Below are 17,158 nucleotides of genomic sequence, written 5' to 3' on the forward strand. Positions count from 1 at the left end.
CGACACTCACACGCCGCTGATGCAAAACATCGACAAGAGCGTGTGTGTGTGTGTGTGTGTGTGTGTGTGTGTAGAGGGGGACGTCACACAACAAGCTACAAATAGCACGAGCACATCTCCACATGCACACTTGCGAAAACAATATTTGCACATTCAAAAGCACACATTCGTAATCTCAAATAATGGGCTGAGAGTGTTCATGGTGCACATGTATACACCCACACACTTATGCAGCTACACAGAGAGAGAGAGAGAGAGAGAGAGAGAGAGAGAGAGAGAGAGAGAGAGAGAGAGAGAGAGAGAGAGAGAGAGCTATAATATTCCTCTCTGACAGCTGAGTTTTAATTGGGCAGACGGGTGTAGCGGGCCGCTGTCACACGCCTGGCGGTTTGAGGCTTTGTGGGACAGGCCCCACGGTGGGCGCTGTCATGTGGCCCTGGCTCTCTGCGGGTCCCCCTCCGTGGGTGTCCCAACTCATTTAGGAGTGCACAGACAAAGCGCCAATTAAAAAAGGGGGCTTTAAACAATCGAACCAAGCCCCCTGGGGCTTAGCAGACAGCCTGCAGGCCAGGAGATGGGGCAAAAAGACACTGTCTACGTATTCCACATCTATAAATATAGTGCTAATTCATACAGCCATATATTACTGTCTGTTTAAATGAGAGTAGAGTAAGATTTTCTGTCCTGTGCAAGTCAACAGGTTGACACCTAGAAGAATTATTTTAAAAAAATGATTAAGAATTATTTTTTAAAAAACACACTAATTATGCACCCATAATGTGTGAATATTATAATTTTATATTTGTGCTGTTTCATGTTAAATAGGCTTCTTCTAATTTCTTCTAATTCGGTGCACTTGATTATGCAAGTGAAATATCCATGTGCATTCAAGGCAAAGATCGCCTTTTACAGCTTGTTCTAACCAATTAGAGGAAGGCACGGAAGTGTTGGGATGTTAGAGGAGACAGAAAAACAGCTCACAGTGTCACAGCAGAAGGCCCAGGCTGTGCATCTGCTCCTGTCTGGGTGCCTGGTGTGGCGTGGAGGAATCGTTCAATGATACTCCCGTGCCAAACTGATGAACCTTGCATTTTTAAGAGCAGGAAATGTTTTTAATGTATATCTCTGTCACTCCCCCTCACTAGTCCTATCATATACATGAGGTCCATATGCCAGTTCCATATGGGCCGTCACCCTCTCCTGCCAGTCTGATGGAGAACTCCCATCCATCATGGCGAGAGAAGAGCGCTCACTTGTTATCAGCCCAGACTGGGGAGAGGAACTTACACACACACATACTTGCAAACAAACACACACACACACACACACACACACACACAATCCTCTCCACTCCTCACATAGCTCAGCCATATGCGAGTTGTCCTGGAGGGGGAGATGCAGTCTTGCAGTTCCAGCCCAGACCCTCTCCAATCCACAGGAAAACACACATCTCCAAAAATTGCACTTAACATTTATCATGTAAGGACTTATTGTTGAAGAATGTACTTGTCACAAAAGCACAAAAATGTCTAAATGAAAATTGCATTGTTTCAGTTCCGGTCCAACAGCATGTCTTCCTATGAAACGTGTTGTTACACAGAAATGTGAAATAATAATTAAAAAAAAAAGTTTGCTTGATTTAACTTCAATAAAATACTCAGCTGTTGTTTATTATATTGCACAACATCTACTGCCTAGATGTGGTTTTGGATTTTTCCCCCCCAGCATCCAGATGTGTGCATGCTGGGATATTTCTTTGCTAACAGTAAGGAATTAAATATGATTGAAATGCTTATGCAGTAAATTGATGTTCTCACTTAAAATACCACCATTTCCCCTCTGAGTTACACACAGAATCAAAGAGAGAGTATTCGGAACGGATAAGAGATGAACTCATTCGCAGTGGAAAGAGAACGATTGTATTACTTATAGAATATATAAGAAGATCAAATCTTTGAACAGGGCCGGGCAAATAACACACCTCTGAGACCTCTACATCTGTTGGAAGGGGGTGGGTACCAACTCAGTGCACACAAACACACACACACACACACACACACACACACACACACACACACACAAACACACACACACACACACACACACAAAAAGCAAATGATTTATCCATATTTAAAAAGTCTAATGATTACTGGTATCATGAGGGCTGGATTTAGCCTTGGAGAGACACTTGGGCTTCGGTGCTCTTCTATGTCATGACGGTCACATAAGAAGGCGACTGGGGAATATGAGGATGAGTAACCTTACACCCCATTAAGAATAATCATATTTATTTCGCTGGCCTGGCAATGGTGTGCACGTCCTTAAGTAAATTGAATCAGGGGGACAGATGATCCGGTCTGTGGCAGAGAGAGACAGAGTCCTCACTTCCTTGTAGACTCTGATAACATGAATTATTAAGTGAGTGTAAGGAGAGCAGGCGACTTAAATGTAATATGTGGCCTTGTTATTCGCTACTACCTTTTGTAACCTTTCAGGTTTAATTAAGGCTCCGGGATGGGGAGTGGTGGTGGGGACTATAGGCTGCGAGTGCTAGTTAAACTTCCTGCAGCATCACAGATCGTACCTATATTACCCGCACGCATACCTATTCAAACACATACAGTACACTGATTTAGATTTAAGGACCAGCTAATTAAAATAAGTTTGTTTAAATATGCATACGCTGCACGCTAAGTAAGGAATAAAACATAATGGGTCATGTAGTTATAGGAAAGTAATCAGGGACAGTGTGGTAATGGGGCTCCAAGTAGAGTTACTGTTACCAACCTGAAGTTGATTCTTTTCCAATAACAGCACATGCTGAAGTGTTTTATTCCTCTTATACCACAGCAATTTGAAAACAATTGCAATTTTTGATTTAGAAACAAACAACACATCATACTTTTAACCATTTATTGTTACATGTTACATGTTGTGGAACGTCTGTGAGACAAGTTCTTTTCTGTTATTATTTATGTTATAGCAAGTATGAACAGTTGCTTACTTAACTTTTATAACCCTCTCAATGCAGCTTGTCATGTTCCCATATATATATATATATATATATATATATATATATATATATATATATATATATATATATAGAGAGAGAGAGAGAGAGAGAGAGAGAGAGAGAGAGAGAGAGAGAGAGAGAGAGAGAGAGTGAGTGAGTACATACTAAAGTTGTGTCCCAAATGAAGTTCTATACACTATGCACTTTAGAAAGGTAATATCATCTCAAATTATATCCCTAGTGGGTTTTTTTTTTTTTACTAACCGGAAGTATAAGCCACTTCCTAGTTGACGGCGGATGACGTCATAGGCACGCTAGCATTAGCAGACACCCGAGTCACAGATAATGGCTTTCTTCAGTTTATTTTCTGTCAACGTTACCTTTCATTCCCTCACTGACCTCAGTCCCCATCAGACGGAGCCGAAATCATCACGTGACTGATGAAGAAAGTCCTCTAAAGCACCGGAGCATTTTATATTAATCATCGCGGAGATCAAACGGTGCTGCACGAGCACAAACACATGTTTATATCCAAAATGCTCCACTGTGTGTACAGGGCAGGGGAAACTGGTGCGAGTTGCTTAAAAGGTTTAGTTTCATTTCAGTTTATTGTCATTATATGCTGTATTTGTACGCTTGCAGTGTAAATTGTGTAGTTTATTATAACGGAAGTGACGTGTTAGTAACAAGGCCACGTTGCTGATCACGCGCTGTGTGGACAGCTGTGTGCTGACACAGTGGGAGCGCGAGTAAGATCTGTAATGTCCAATTAAAACATTATGATCAAAAGTAAACACAAGTAAAATAATATGTCTAAAAGCAGTGAGTAAAAGAAACCACAAGGTGCAGTGAAAGTTTTTATTATTAATTTAGGACTGTAGTTTAATTCGGTGATTTTTGTGCATCCATAAAAAAATTATGCATATATACTATAAAATAAATTATATATATATATATATATATATATATATATATATATATATATATATATATATATAAAATTTATTTTATTCATTTATTTTAGTTTATATTGTATATAAGTATTTATGCATTATTTTTTATGGATGCACAAAAAGCACCGAATTAAACTACAGTCCTAAATTTATAATATATATTCTGGTGTGTGTGTGTGTGTGTGTTGAGTTATTTTCTTTTTTGGACAAACAGTTGTGTAAAGTTTTAATCTGAAGTTTATATTTGTAACACTCAGTTTGTGGATTTTATTTTAAGTAAACAACAAAAAAAAATGGTACTGAAAGCTTGCCTGAAAATTAATTAATTAAATAAATAAAATAATAATAATAGTCGGCCAACTAATCGATTATGAAAATAATCGTTAGTTGCAGCCCTAATATGGATGTTAATAAGCAAAGAAAAAATATATAAATAAATAAATAAATAACTAATATATATGTTTTTTCTTTGCTCAATAACAGCCATTTAATTCATAATGCATTTATTATTAGGCTTAGATTAAGTGGAGCATCATCCATGCAAGTCCCTGTGAATGAGCTGTTACTATAAAAATGCTGATATATTGCAAAGAGTGTATTAATATAAACCTGTGATTTGAATGACTACTGTCAGAGCCATGTTATAGAAAATTAATCTACACCTTCTGACCAATCAGATTTCAGTGTTTTATAATAACAAAACCCACTCATCCAACATAGTCTAAAGAAAAAAACAGATCACTTAGTATTGATCAGAGAAAGCAATGCAACCATGCAGTGATTCTCTGATATATTATTTAACCCGTAACACAAATATAGATTACGAATAATTACAAATTCAGCTTAGTCACATTGACGTACTGTATGTTTGCCTGCTGTCCATAATCCCCACACCAAACAATCATCCCAAACCTCACTGACTACACTTCAGTTCAACAAGTCCTCACCTGCATCCAAAACATTGACAACAGCCTCCCAGGATGATATAATCCACTAGTGTGACTCTACAACACCATCAAAGTCGAGGTGCACCACAACTGACGGACAGGCCTGTGTAAATATACACTCCAGGATGGGTTCATCAAAGAGAAGCTGCCATTGCTGTGGTCAGTGTTGTCCAACACGTGTCAGGAAAGATGAGGGCAAATAGCACATTCTGTGATTTGATTCACAGAGAGTCTTCATACGACCTCTTAAGCGGTGATGGCCGACGGGTGTCAGTTTGACCACAAAACGAGGGATCTATTGATCAAAGAGTAATGTCAAAACAGCCCACTGGCTAATGGCAGATCATAACATCTCGCTTTAAAAAAATCAGAGAAGAGCCGCTGATGTGAAGGGCCAAGATCTGGCTCAGCCGCACCGGAGAAACGTTGACATGTTCAATTTTATTTCCCACCAAACCTCGAGTAATTATCTAAACATCCTAGCATGTCAAACACTGAATTCAGAATAAGAAAAAAAAAGACATCAGAGGTTTTTGCTTCTATGTGTTCTGGCACTTACAGTAGAGCAACTCCATTATGAGGTTAATATCAACCAGAGTTTGGGAGCGTGAACTCCATGGAGGATATGTTTTACAAAAGGGAAAGCTTTGTATGCTGTGCTCAGCACTGTGGTGGTTTTCAAGGGCTTTGTGTTGTAAGCACTTTCATTCGCGGTATGCTTGTGGTTTGGTCTGCCGCCGGCTCCAGTATATTAACACACCTTTTTTTTATGTTCTCTTCACACTAACACTCCATCACTTGCCCTTGTATATACTTCTTCAAAAAAGATTTTTCTTTTCGCCCATCGGTTTTGGGTTGTTTTTTTGCAACGGTAAGCTGGACCTGCAGTAAAGCTAGCTTACCGTCCAGATGTTTTATCCAGAGGGCAGGTGTGCGCGTGTGAAAAGGATGAAAGATAAAGGTGTATATCCTCCCTCAGAGGCCGGGATTGTGTTTGCGAGAGGAGAACTCTCCTTCTTAAGAGAGAAAGAGAGAGAGAGAGGATGAGTGAGAGACTGAAGGCATTCCCATAGCAGGTGGTCTGCCTCATGAAACATCTGGAGGCTGTGATGGCCAGATAGGCTCAGTTATTTACAAATCCAAAACTTTGTTTAGACAAAGCCTTTAAAAGCCATTCGGCTTCCACAAGCAACTTCGTTTTTCCCTCTCATTCCTAAACTTCCAGACTTGGGAAACTGGCAAGCTGTACCGAAACTTCCCCAAATGAAGCATGAGAACGGGCCAGCTTTATTAGACGACTGTAAATAAACAGCATGTTTCAATAAAATTACACGCCCAAGCTCATTTGCATTCCAAACTAATGTCCAAAGTAAGTTACAAATTTCATGGGATTGTAATTTTGAGTAGCACAAGTTTGCTGTCTAAGGACTGTAAATAAATATTTTCTCATATAATTATGAAGACATTGTTTGAGCTCTAGTGCTACATGTCAAAGGAAGTCCAGTCAGCCATATAACCATATCTCCATAAATATACAGCTGAATTTAAAGCGATCCCTAAATGAAATCCACAGCATTGAGTCATCGAGTGAAAACAATTCTTCTCTTATGTTGAGGGAAAACATCCCCAAGTTCAGTTTGTTTTTCGACGTGTCTGAACATCTCTCCTCCTGTTCGTCCTTAAAGCTCCATTATTGGAAGTGTAATCCACTATGACTCATTAAAACTATTTCCACTTAGTGAAACATGTCCCATCACAGAGGCTTCATCCATTATTCATCCATTTAGACACATCATCTTGTATACAAGCACACTTACTCACTCACTCTCTCTCTCTCTCTCTTTCTCTCTCACTCACACACACACACACACACACACACCTGCGAATGGCTCATAGGTTTGATGTTGATGTAATGCGGTGAGGATTAATTGTGTATGTTATTAACCTTTCTCACTGAGAGGTGCCATCTTGCAGAAAGCATCCCAGAGGATTGTAGTGCTGAGCAGGAACGGAGTTGAATTTTTTTGGCTTGCGGACGCTCTCTTTTCACATCATGCCTTTCCCAAGTTCAAAGCAGGGCGTGTGCGGTTTCGACTGTCCTGTGAGTAATTATGAATGGTACAATCCAATAGCTCTGATATTGCCACAACGTTTTAAGCTCACAGACGATGACTTCCAGATGTTCCTGATGCACTAATGATTTGCTAGAGATAAAAAAAATACTTTGTTTCAGAGGGCATCGTTGGGGGGAAAAAAAATAATTCTGACAGCTTCAGCTATCACTGCGATGAGAACAAAAGATTATGAAAAGTGAAAGCACAGTCATGATCAGAGAGAGCGAGTGCGAGAGAGAGAGTGAGAGGGAAAGATGGGTCTCCAGATGTGATCCAAGACAAATGGCTCTATTGATAGAAGCTATAGGACAGAGCAAGCGAACGAATTGAGTGCTCTGAAATTTATCAGCTCGCTGCAGAGAGTGTAGGGAAATTAAGCGATAAGAAAATCAATTGCTTATTCCTGCATCCATATAAATGTAGCTAATGTTTAAAATTCCCTGCAAATCTGCAGAGAATGCAGAGAGGGGAGGCGTGCGGGGGGGAAGGACGGGGAGAAGGCGGGGAAGAGGAGGTCATCAATCATGGCTCGGTGACACACAATGAAACCTGACCGGGGCCCAAGATGTTTTAATACAGCATCCATTAAAGCCCTCAAATAAATTGCAATTTGGAAAACAGAACATAATACCGGCCAAGTTTTCCTCATCCATCTTGCAGCGTGTCATGTAATGTAATTGCGTTGTTAATTTATCCAAGAATTTCCTTGGTACACCATTTCATCCACATTGGTTAATTTCCCTGTAGAGTATATTTTTCTCTCTGCGCCGCACCCCTCCCTTCCCCATCGCTAGCGGGGGCAGAGTAATGTTTCTGCTTAGCATGGCATTAGTGGAAGGGCTAATCAAACGGCTGAAGTCTCTGACACTTTATCAATGACTAGCTGTGCTGGCTGCGTGCCGTCTGGCTACGAGCGGCCCGAGATTCAATCACCCCCTCCACGCTCTGTCATTAGTCCCCCCAACAGCAGGATCACTCAAAAATGCCCACGCATTACATCAATATTATCGACAGAAGGCTTTGGAGGCGTTTAAGGCTGGCCAGCAGCACTGGTCTGAGAGCGAGACACTTCCTGTTGCAGAATCGGGCTGCACTGAGCATGCTCAGTATCAGAGAAGACTTCGGATACGAGGGCCTGAAGCAAGCCGTCTTTAATTGGAGGTGTGGTGTTTACTCAAACAGAGATGACATTGAAAAATAAAGATTTTCAAACACAATTACGGTGGGATTAAATTAGAGGTGGCGCAAGCTGGAGGATAGGGTAAACCAGAGTGAGAACAATGCGGCTCTTTCTCAGCACACATCCAGAAACAAACATGGTTGTGCTTACATTTTTGCATATTCTGCACATCTGTCTAAATTAAGCAGCGATCCTGTGGCAGAAACAACACCGAACAGAAGGGGTCACTCATTCTGACATGTCTTTGAGGTGCAGTGCTTTTCAGCGACTCAGCTGAACCCTACTTCACTTATCAGGTGAGTATCGCTAGCCCGTGCAGGGGAATATGTGGGCCCATTGGAGACAGGTCTCATCCAGTCTCTCGTCTGATAACACGGCTATTTTCTCACCTGCTGTCACCTGGCCGGGGCAGGAAGGATTCCACGGTGGGGCGGGAGAGCTGCTGTCGTCCGTCTGAGCGGAGAACAGAGAGTCTCGGCATGATCAAAGGCTGACAGCAGAGCCGGAGGAGAGAGACCTCTGCCAAAACAAAGGCTTTATTGTGATGAAATATCCAGGGAGAAGCGGCACGCTCTACCGCACTCCTCCCCTACCCCCAAAACGCAATGCAACCCCAAAGCCAACCCGCCATTGCAGACTGATTACAGAACACTGTCTCCGTAATTACATTCAACTAGATTAGTGTTTGATAGCGAGTAGAAACCAAAAAGAAATGAAATTAAACGAAAAAAGGAAAGGAAAGAAACATACAGAGTACACCCTGTACGGCTGAAGCGAAAGAAAGAAAAAAAAAAAAAAAAACAGGGGCCAAGATCAATATAGGCTGAACTGGATGTGGTCAGCGTAGGAAATCCCGTCTTACAGCACTTACGGAAAATAAAATCAGCTGCTGGTATCAGCTTTTACTGTAAGACGCCTCCAGATGGTAGACTGCTCCAGATTGTTAGGATGATGCTTTGAGCTGAAGAACATCAGCTTGGGTGCAATTTAGTGTACAATTTTCTGATGGGTCTTTATCTGGTTTAATCAATACGCATTGGATTTTGGAATGAACAGAATTATACCGTCGTAAAAAAATGAGCTATATTTATAGTTTTAAACTAGAGCGTCATTAGTTTAGCATGAAATTCAATTAAACATCTTAGGTCAACAATGACAACGTAGATAGATTTGCTATATTTAAACCACATGATCTCACTTATTCGAAATTTCTCCCAACCCCCATGACTAAACATGTTACAGATTTCAACAGCGTATGACAGGCGAATATTGCAGTTTTCCTTTTCTTTTGTCTCCTGCTAGATTTGTTTCATAGGGGTAAATGACGTCTCTTGAGGTGTGTGTGTGTGTGTGTGTGTGTGTGTGTATGTGTGTGTGTACAGAATAGAGACCTACTGTAGCAGGAGGCGAAGTGCGCCGCTCCGGAGGCCTGCGCCTGTCAGGACACGCAAGAGAAGACCACAGGAAGGGCAAACAAGTGCTTGTACGTCAGTCACCGCGCTGACAGGTGAAATGAAGGCTTGACAGGACTGACATCCAGTGTGCTCTCCCAGCCGCGCTCTTCGCCGCGCTTAGCCAGCACTAAGAGGAGAGAGATAAATTAGTAATAGCGCTTTACCTGTCAACAGAGGAATTCCACACTCACTCTTCCAACGTTGTTTGCTTTTCTCCTCCGAACCTCCCGTTTCGGATTTTTAGCTGAGGCCCGACTATCAAACTTCAGACAAAGGGCACTTTTATATGACGTACTTTTATATGCGGACTGAAAAGGAAGCATGCACATATATGATCTCTTGTCTGCTAATGACTTTAAGATGTCAGAGGTCTGCTCAGAAAATCCAACGAGATTAAAAGTAGAAATAAGCATCGAGCAGGCTTTTGTGTGAGAGTGTGTGTGTGTGTATGTGGTTGGGTGTGTAGTTGTACTCATGTTAAATTGCCAGAAATCTACTTCAGAATTTATCGCTAAGACAATCATGGATTTGCAGTGTGTACTTTAATTTCTAAAGCCTGTGTTTCATCAGGTTCGAGCCAAGACTTAGCACTCATGCAGGCCCTGTAATCCTGGGTTCTTATCTAAAGGAAAAATCTCGGAGGTTGAAAGTGTATCAGATATCCACCTTGCGTCTCAAATGAATTCAGAGACACGGTAATTGAATTTTTAATCAGTTTGGTTTGCCGTGCTGTCTTGTTGCATTTACCCCACAGGGTAGAGTAGGGCACATTCCCAAACAATAAAGCGGGAGAGGAGAACGTTCAGACATAACATGCTACAGGATGTTAATTTCTCAGCTAGATTTTCATGAACGGTCCGTAAGTGGAGAGGACGTCAGGTTAAACTTTAATGTCCTTTTCACCTTTTCAGCATGAAAAATGAATTCGATCCAAAGCGCAAAGGATTCCAGGTTGTGGATAGAAATGGAAATACGACCGACAGAGGAACTTCTAATCTGACATATTGTTTGCTAGTTAGTAAAACTCCCATCCTCCCAAGACGGTCCCATTAGCAGTCTACACACGCTGTTTACAATACTGTAACTTTTTTTTTTTTTTTTAACACTGTATAGTTAACAGCCTGAAAAGCAGAATGCACATAGACCTGATTACGATTAAGAGCGTGTCAGTGACCCTAGATCATAGATGGCCTTTAAACACCGGAGCTCACTTTACCACTAATAAGCGAGTGGGTGTGCCACTTTATTGCCTTATAACTCACACGATTCTGAAACCTGCCTGGGAGTAGACATTTCTTGTGTGATCACATAATTGCAATACATTTAGTCCATGGAACAGGACGAAAAGTGCTGACAGAATTTCCGACTTTGGTCCGAATGAACTAATGAATGTGCTCTTTATTCCTCAACACATTCAGTGAAGAGGGACCGGTCATTACCGAGCACCGCTCACACTCTGCTTAACCTCTCTACAGGGCCTCCCAGGCTGATAAAATGTTTATATGCACATCAAGTACTTTATGGACTCCACTTGCTTTTCAGCTGCACAGAATCGGTGGCTTTTGTTCGCCAGAACGCACTCGCACTTCTCGGCCTTTCTCTCACCATGTAACCTCCGACCATCTATTTATCGTTCTTTTGTCATTCTGTACACACTATATAAACCCCTGCTGAGAAACAAATCGGAAGCAGGACAGTTACCCGTAGCTGCTGACACTTTCATGTTTGCCTTCTTTAAAACAAAACCCTACTCGTCATCACCGTATTTCATAAACATAGCGAGCCTGATTACTTCGAAATAAGATGACGGGGCTTATCAAAGTAAATCGAAAGAATGCTTTTTGTTCTCACGTCGATGCAAAGCCAACACTGATCATTTGGTAATGAAAGCATCATCATCCTAGAGTCTGTCTTTCTCTGCTAGGTTCTGCATCGTCTAATGATGCACACATTGACATCCCACTGCAGCCCCTCCTCTCTGACCATCTGTGTGAAATATTCCAGAGGATGACAATAGAGCTTGTTTCGTTAGATGTGCCTCCCAGCCTGGAAGAATAAAGGATTAATGAGATAGATTTATCTTTCATCGTACAGCGTTGGCCATTATTGTTCTCGCATGTCTTCTATGTGTTGCAGAGAGCCTGGGGAGATGCTAGCTGGATGCAGCACTACATATCACAGCGCCCTACTGTACATGGTCATCCATTGCTCTAGATTTGCAGCTGTTTCAGTGACATTACGGAAATACCACGCTCGGAATTTGTTGACACAAATTGGAAAGGCTTGTTTTTGCCGTCAAATAGCAAGCCAAAAGTACAATTTCTACAAAAGTATTGTTAGTGGATGCAGAAATTTACAACCTGTCATAGAACAATGTAGTGAAGCAGATCAAAAGCACAGTTTCTGATCTATGCTTGTTCATACTTAGAAGGGGTGTAACGCAATGGCAATCGGTGTCCGTTTCCAAACATGGCCTGATGGTTCATTAAAAATGGCTCTGGCTCTGTCTTTACAATTCTAAATCACGCGACTTCATAACTGGGCTAAACTATAAAAAAGTATGAGACAAGTTTTTAAAAAAAATTTTTATTCATATTTTCTAATGAATTAATTTGGTTTAATTTCCCAAAAAATAAACAAACTAGTAGCCTATTTTAAACCCCTATGATTATGACCAGGCGGTTACTAAGGACTGCTATGTTAATGAACAGTCCATACAGGATTTCGCTTTTTCGAGTTTTATTTTGTGATTGTTGCAGCCAAATGCTTGATTTTAACTGTACTCCTGGTCAACGTACGTGAGTCGGATAGGGCTTTGGCTGAATGCACGTCGTGATGACGTCACATGACGTGTCCTGGCCCAAATGTGCAGTCATTTTGAAAAATTGCGATTGAAAAATCGCTAAATCCTGAAGGGACTGAATGAATGGAGAATGTTTGTCCCATGAGTAACCTCCTGCTTGCACAACAGTCCCGTTGAAGACCATTAGTCTCAACCAGATGCCTCGTGAACTTTTCTGGCAAGCATCTAAGAAACAAAAAAAAAAAAAATGTACGCACCCCTTATTTGTATATTTATTTGTTTTTTGTTTTTTTTTAAACGCATTAACTATTCATTTCAAATCATGTATTCGTATTATTACATCCTAAATGACTGGAAATGTTAATTATTTAGAGAATATTTTGTGTATGGAGTCTTGTGATGAGCAGTACAACACATATCTACCTTTATGCACTTTCTTTGCCTATAACTTGTAATGGAGAGCTTACTTAAAATTCTCTGCTGATGACTGTAGCCCAGGCAGAACAAAGCTGATAATGTACAAGGGCCACAAATTAGAAAAGAAAACATGTTTGAGAGATTGAAACATGGGTTATGAAAATGCTGGAGGCGAGCTCATTTATAAAACCCACCCCTATATATCTTAATACAACTTTACATATGCATGGAATACTTCATGCCGGAACGAGGACAACCAATTAAGAGGAGGCGTCCCCGACAACTGCAGGTTACATTGCCCAGGGACCAGACAATTTCTGCGTTCTGACACTAATGATTAAAAATGTCAAGAGTCAATTATGACTTGTGTTTTCTTATTTGGCTTCCTTAAATGGCTTTCCTCTCTGTGGAATGTTATTTAGCCTCATAGCCTTGAGCCTCGTGTAAATTAGCGTTGGACATTACAGGGAAGTGGCTTAGACATGAAATCAGCTGATGTAAAGATATAAAGGGCATACAAAACCCAAAGAAGGGGAAGGTGTAACATTTAGAACGGACAAATATTTTCCATATTAACTGGACAAAACTTATTGATGTAATCAATGTCTTGCTAGAATGTACGTTTGACTTAAGTACATTTTAAAGCCCTCTGTCTGGGACAGGCCATCATAGGCCAGGCCATCATAGGCCAGGTATTGACGTCTGCACACCTGGCTAGGTAAGCTAGATAAAATAAAGACTGACCCGCAGCCCAAGGAGTGAAAGTCCCAGCTTTCATCATGGCAGAGATCGAGTTACTGCCAGAGAGTGAAGGGCCTGAGCGGCCATTGATGACTGTTAATGGCATACTTTGTGAGCGTGTTGTAATAGTTCTGGCTCAGGAGTGAATTGGCCACATCAAACCCCACAGTCTCTGACCTCCCAGCAGGATAGCCAGGCGTCAGGGAAATTTACAGCAGACATGATTAGCTCATATTTAAATGGTGCTTAAAAGCTGGCTTCCTGAGAATTTCGCAGCTTAATTTAGCCAGAAGTGTTTCGGTATATAAAGGACTCATCTCCATAAGTATGTTAGCAGTGAGCCTGTAAAAATAATCTCGACTAGGGAATCGTTTTTCTTGGCAGGACGAAGGCAGCAAGGACACGCGGACTTCAGCAGAATGCGCTGATTGTTCACCAACTAGTGATTGTGCAACACTAACTCCATCCTGTCATAGCATTCCAGCTGGATTATGAATTCTGTCCACAGGGGCCTGATCGGTTCCAGCAGAAAGCCCTTATTTGGAAGGAATCCTCGCTATGGATTGTCAGGCTCAGGATACGATGCTGATACACTTGCGTGCAAGAGATTTCCAGGTTTCCTGTTGCACTTTTCGTCATCTGGAAAGGTGAAGAGAGAGAAAAGCGGGAGGATGGCATAACACAGGCTCTGGATGGGACTACATCCTGTCTCGTGTCACACCCACAGTGCCGCTGTCCCAACTAGCAGGACTGATGCAACTCCAGTTGTTTGCCTGTGATCTGGCAGACACTTCCCCTGCTCGTAAGAACACCCATCAGCAACTTAATTAGCTGTGAAGACTCTTCACTTGAAACCTGAAATCATTCATTCAGCGCTTTGTCAAGAGGCGGCAGGCTTGGGCGTGTTGATGAGAACTTCTAGATTGTTTCCCGAGCAGCAGAAAGGAGATGGACGAACAGTGTGGGGTGGAGGTATGAGTCCCATAATGTGCCCATGCTATTTCACACATCTGAGAAAAACAAGAGCAGAAAAGCAACACGTGCTTCCTAGATTCCTATTTATAGCTATCTTTTTTTCATTGTAGATGTCATTGCAATTTGTTGAAAGACACATCTCAAAGCTCTCTCGGAGTTTGTCTCTTGGTCAACCGTCACCATTCCTACCAGCATTCACCAGCATTATTATTTTCCTCTTGTCTGTCAGGTAGCCCAGGCTGGAGAAGGAATTCCCCTCATACCTCTATGGAAAGAGCGTGGCTTTGGTGTGTAGAGACAGGCATCAGACGACACCAGCTGAGATTCATAAAGACCCGCAGGGCTTGTATTATTTTTGCATGCACAGGTCATCAATAATGGCTCGATGTGTGTTTGCATAGGGACAGCCATGACTTTTGCATGTTTTTGCCCATTTGTCAAAGGCTCACATGGGATAAGCCTCTCTTTCAGTATGGAGGCAGCAGAGGCCCCTGTTCATTACTTCTCTCAACAGGTTGGACATCTTGGAGCGCGACTTTCATTTCCTTCTCACTATGGGTGTATTCAGTGGTAATGAGACCCCAGAGAATGGCATGTTTAAAGGCATCTGAGCAATAAAATGATGATGATGATTATTATTATCATTGTGTGTGTATATATATATATATATATATATATATATATATATATATATATATATATATATATATATAAATAAATGCAGATATATAGAACACAACCATTCAAATAATTTAAAAAAAAAAAACAACACATTTAAACACATATATACATTTATATTTCCATCTATTTGAGGCACAAAGGAGCATGGGTCTTTATTGCTTTTTTTTTCCAGAAGCACATGACTGCATATTGCGTCAATAAGTCAGTCAAAAAGCGCATTCTGAGCCCTCTCGTAAACTTTTACAGCATTATTCACACTCTTCATCATGATTCTTTGTTTAACATTTATGTTTATTGATAAACGAAGATGCACTTAAATAATTCAGAGCAAACATTAGCTGTGAGCCGAGATATTAATAATTGATGGTCTGTGCAAAGGGCCGTGGCACTCGGGGAATAGATAATATTAGCTTAATGCAGGGCTGCAGGAGCAGAAGACGTGTAATGGATCTGCCGGCTTTAACTGATGATGGTTATTGTGGCCTCAAAGTTGCTACAAAAGAAGGAAAAAAAAGGCAGCAAGCTGAGAGCTTTGGAGGGCTGCTGCAGATTCGGCTCATAGGAGCTGACAGTGCAAATTGTGGTTTTAATAGCAGGGGTTTACACATTCTGTAGAGGGCCCTTAATGGGCCCTGCCACGCTTAGTGCAAGGGGAGAAAAATCGGACAGAGCCATTACAATGAAACCAGAGAGCTTTTTGTTTCTTGCACCTCCTTCCTTCTAATGTCCGTCTTTTCAGTCAGATTTTATAGTCTCTATATTCCTTAACATTCAGCATTCAATACCTGTGATCTGTTCACTGCATTTATAAGTATACTAGGTCCTTATATTAGATACATAGATCATCCTGATGCTAGTCCTGACTGGAGGATTTGAAGTGGCTGAGTGTAATGTGTACTTATTAAAATGAAATTATTTTGCTTATTAAAAAAATGAAGATCCTGTTGGTTTGTTCCCCCTGAACCACCTAAATGAAGCTTATGCTAGCACTTTGTACCTACCTGCATGTCAATGCATCTTTAATACCTTTAGGTCAGCCTGTCTGGCAAGCTTTGCTCTCAAAGGGTGTGTGTGTGTGTGTGTGTTGTGATGTCTGACTGATCTTCACTGGAAGGAGATGTGTAGATAGTGGGCATCAAAGGCAGAGCAGTGCATTAGCATCTAAACAAAAGAGCTATTCTTCCCTGTAGCATCTTATCCTCACAAGTGGTCATTCTCACCAGCCTGATTTATTTCTTTACCCGTGGCTTTTATGCTGAGCAGTGTGTTGCAGCATGTCCAAATACTCATCGTTTCAGCACTAAGGGATAGGATTAGCTGCTTCCCCTCTTTCTGCCTGCCTATTTCCTTTTGGAGTATCACAGAGATATGACAGCTGTCATCACCCCTCACAGCTCCTCTGATCTGTGATTCAAGGTCTGTAGGTTCTGCCAGTTCTGCCTACAGAACTGACTCCCGAAGACACGGTTAAATTGCAGGCCGAGCATGGATCAGCCCAACATGGCCTGCTACTTCAGAAGCATTACACACTTGTAATAATGTATTACTATTAATAAAACAATCAGGCCTTCAAGTTCTACTGAATCGCTGTCATAATATAATTAATCAGTGCAACATGTTTCTGATTCATATATGGAACAATACGCAAAATACTTTCTCTTTGAAATGAGAACGCAGCAATTTTCATTAGAAACTAAAAGCATCGTTTTTGGTCATTTTGAAGAGAGACAATTTTTTTTCTTTCTTTCTTTCTTTGTTTTTCCCCACTATAGGTTTGATATGTCACTTGTTTGGTGTCGGAATTCCAGTTATGATACTAATAAAATTAGTTATTTTACATAAAGCCCTTTCAAAAACTACAGACATGTCAATAATAAAGT

At 41.1% G+C, this 17,158-nt stretch overlaps 2 long non-coding RNA genes across 2 annotated transcripts in view; one reads left to right on the forward strand and one right to left on the reverse strand.

Moving 5' to 3' along the window:
* LOC108270411 (uncharacterized) overlaps positions 1–17,158 on the reverse strand; it is an 84,322-nt gene that overhangs the window by 9,965 nt on the left and 57,199 nt on the right. The window contains exons 3-4 of the long non-coding RNA XR_006983072.2: positions 9,603–9,788; positions 8,597–8,726 (exon numbers count right to left, since the gene is read on the reverse strand). This is a non-coding gene — a long non-coding RNA (uncharacterized LOC108270411). The remainder of the gene's footprint in view (positions 1–8,596; positions 8,727–9,602; positions 9,789–17,158) is intronic.
* LOC124628509 (uncharacterized) lies at positions 13,545–15,232 on the forward strand. Its single transcript, XR_006983074.1, has 2 exons — positions 13,545–14,594; positions 14,827–15,232. It is a non-coding gene; the product is annotated as an uncharacterized LOC124628509 (long non-coding RNA).

This window comes from Ictalurus punctatus, chromosome 9 (genome assembly GCF_001660625.3).
Source record: "Ictalurus punctatus breed USDA103 chromosome 9, Coco_2.0, whole genome shotgun sequence".
In the NCBI taxonomy this organism is placed as follows: domain Eukaryota; kingdom Metazoa; phylum Chordata; class Actinopteri; order Siluriformes; family Ictaluridae; genus Ictalurus; species Ictalurus punctatus.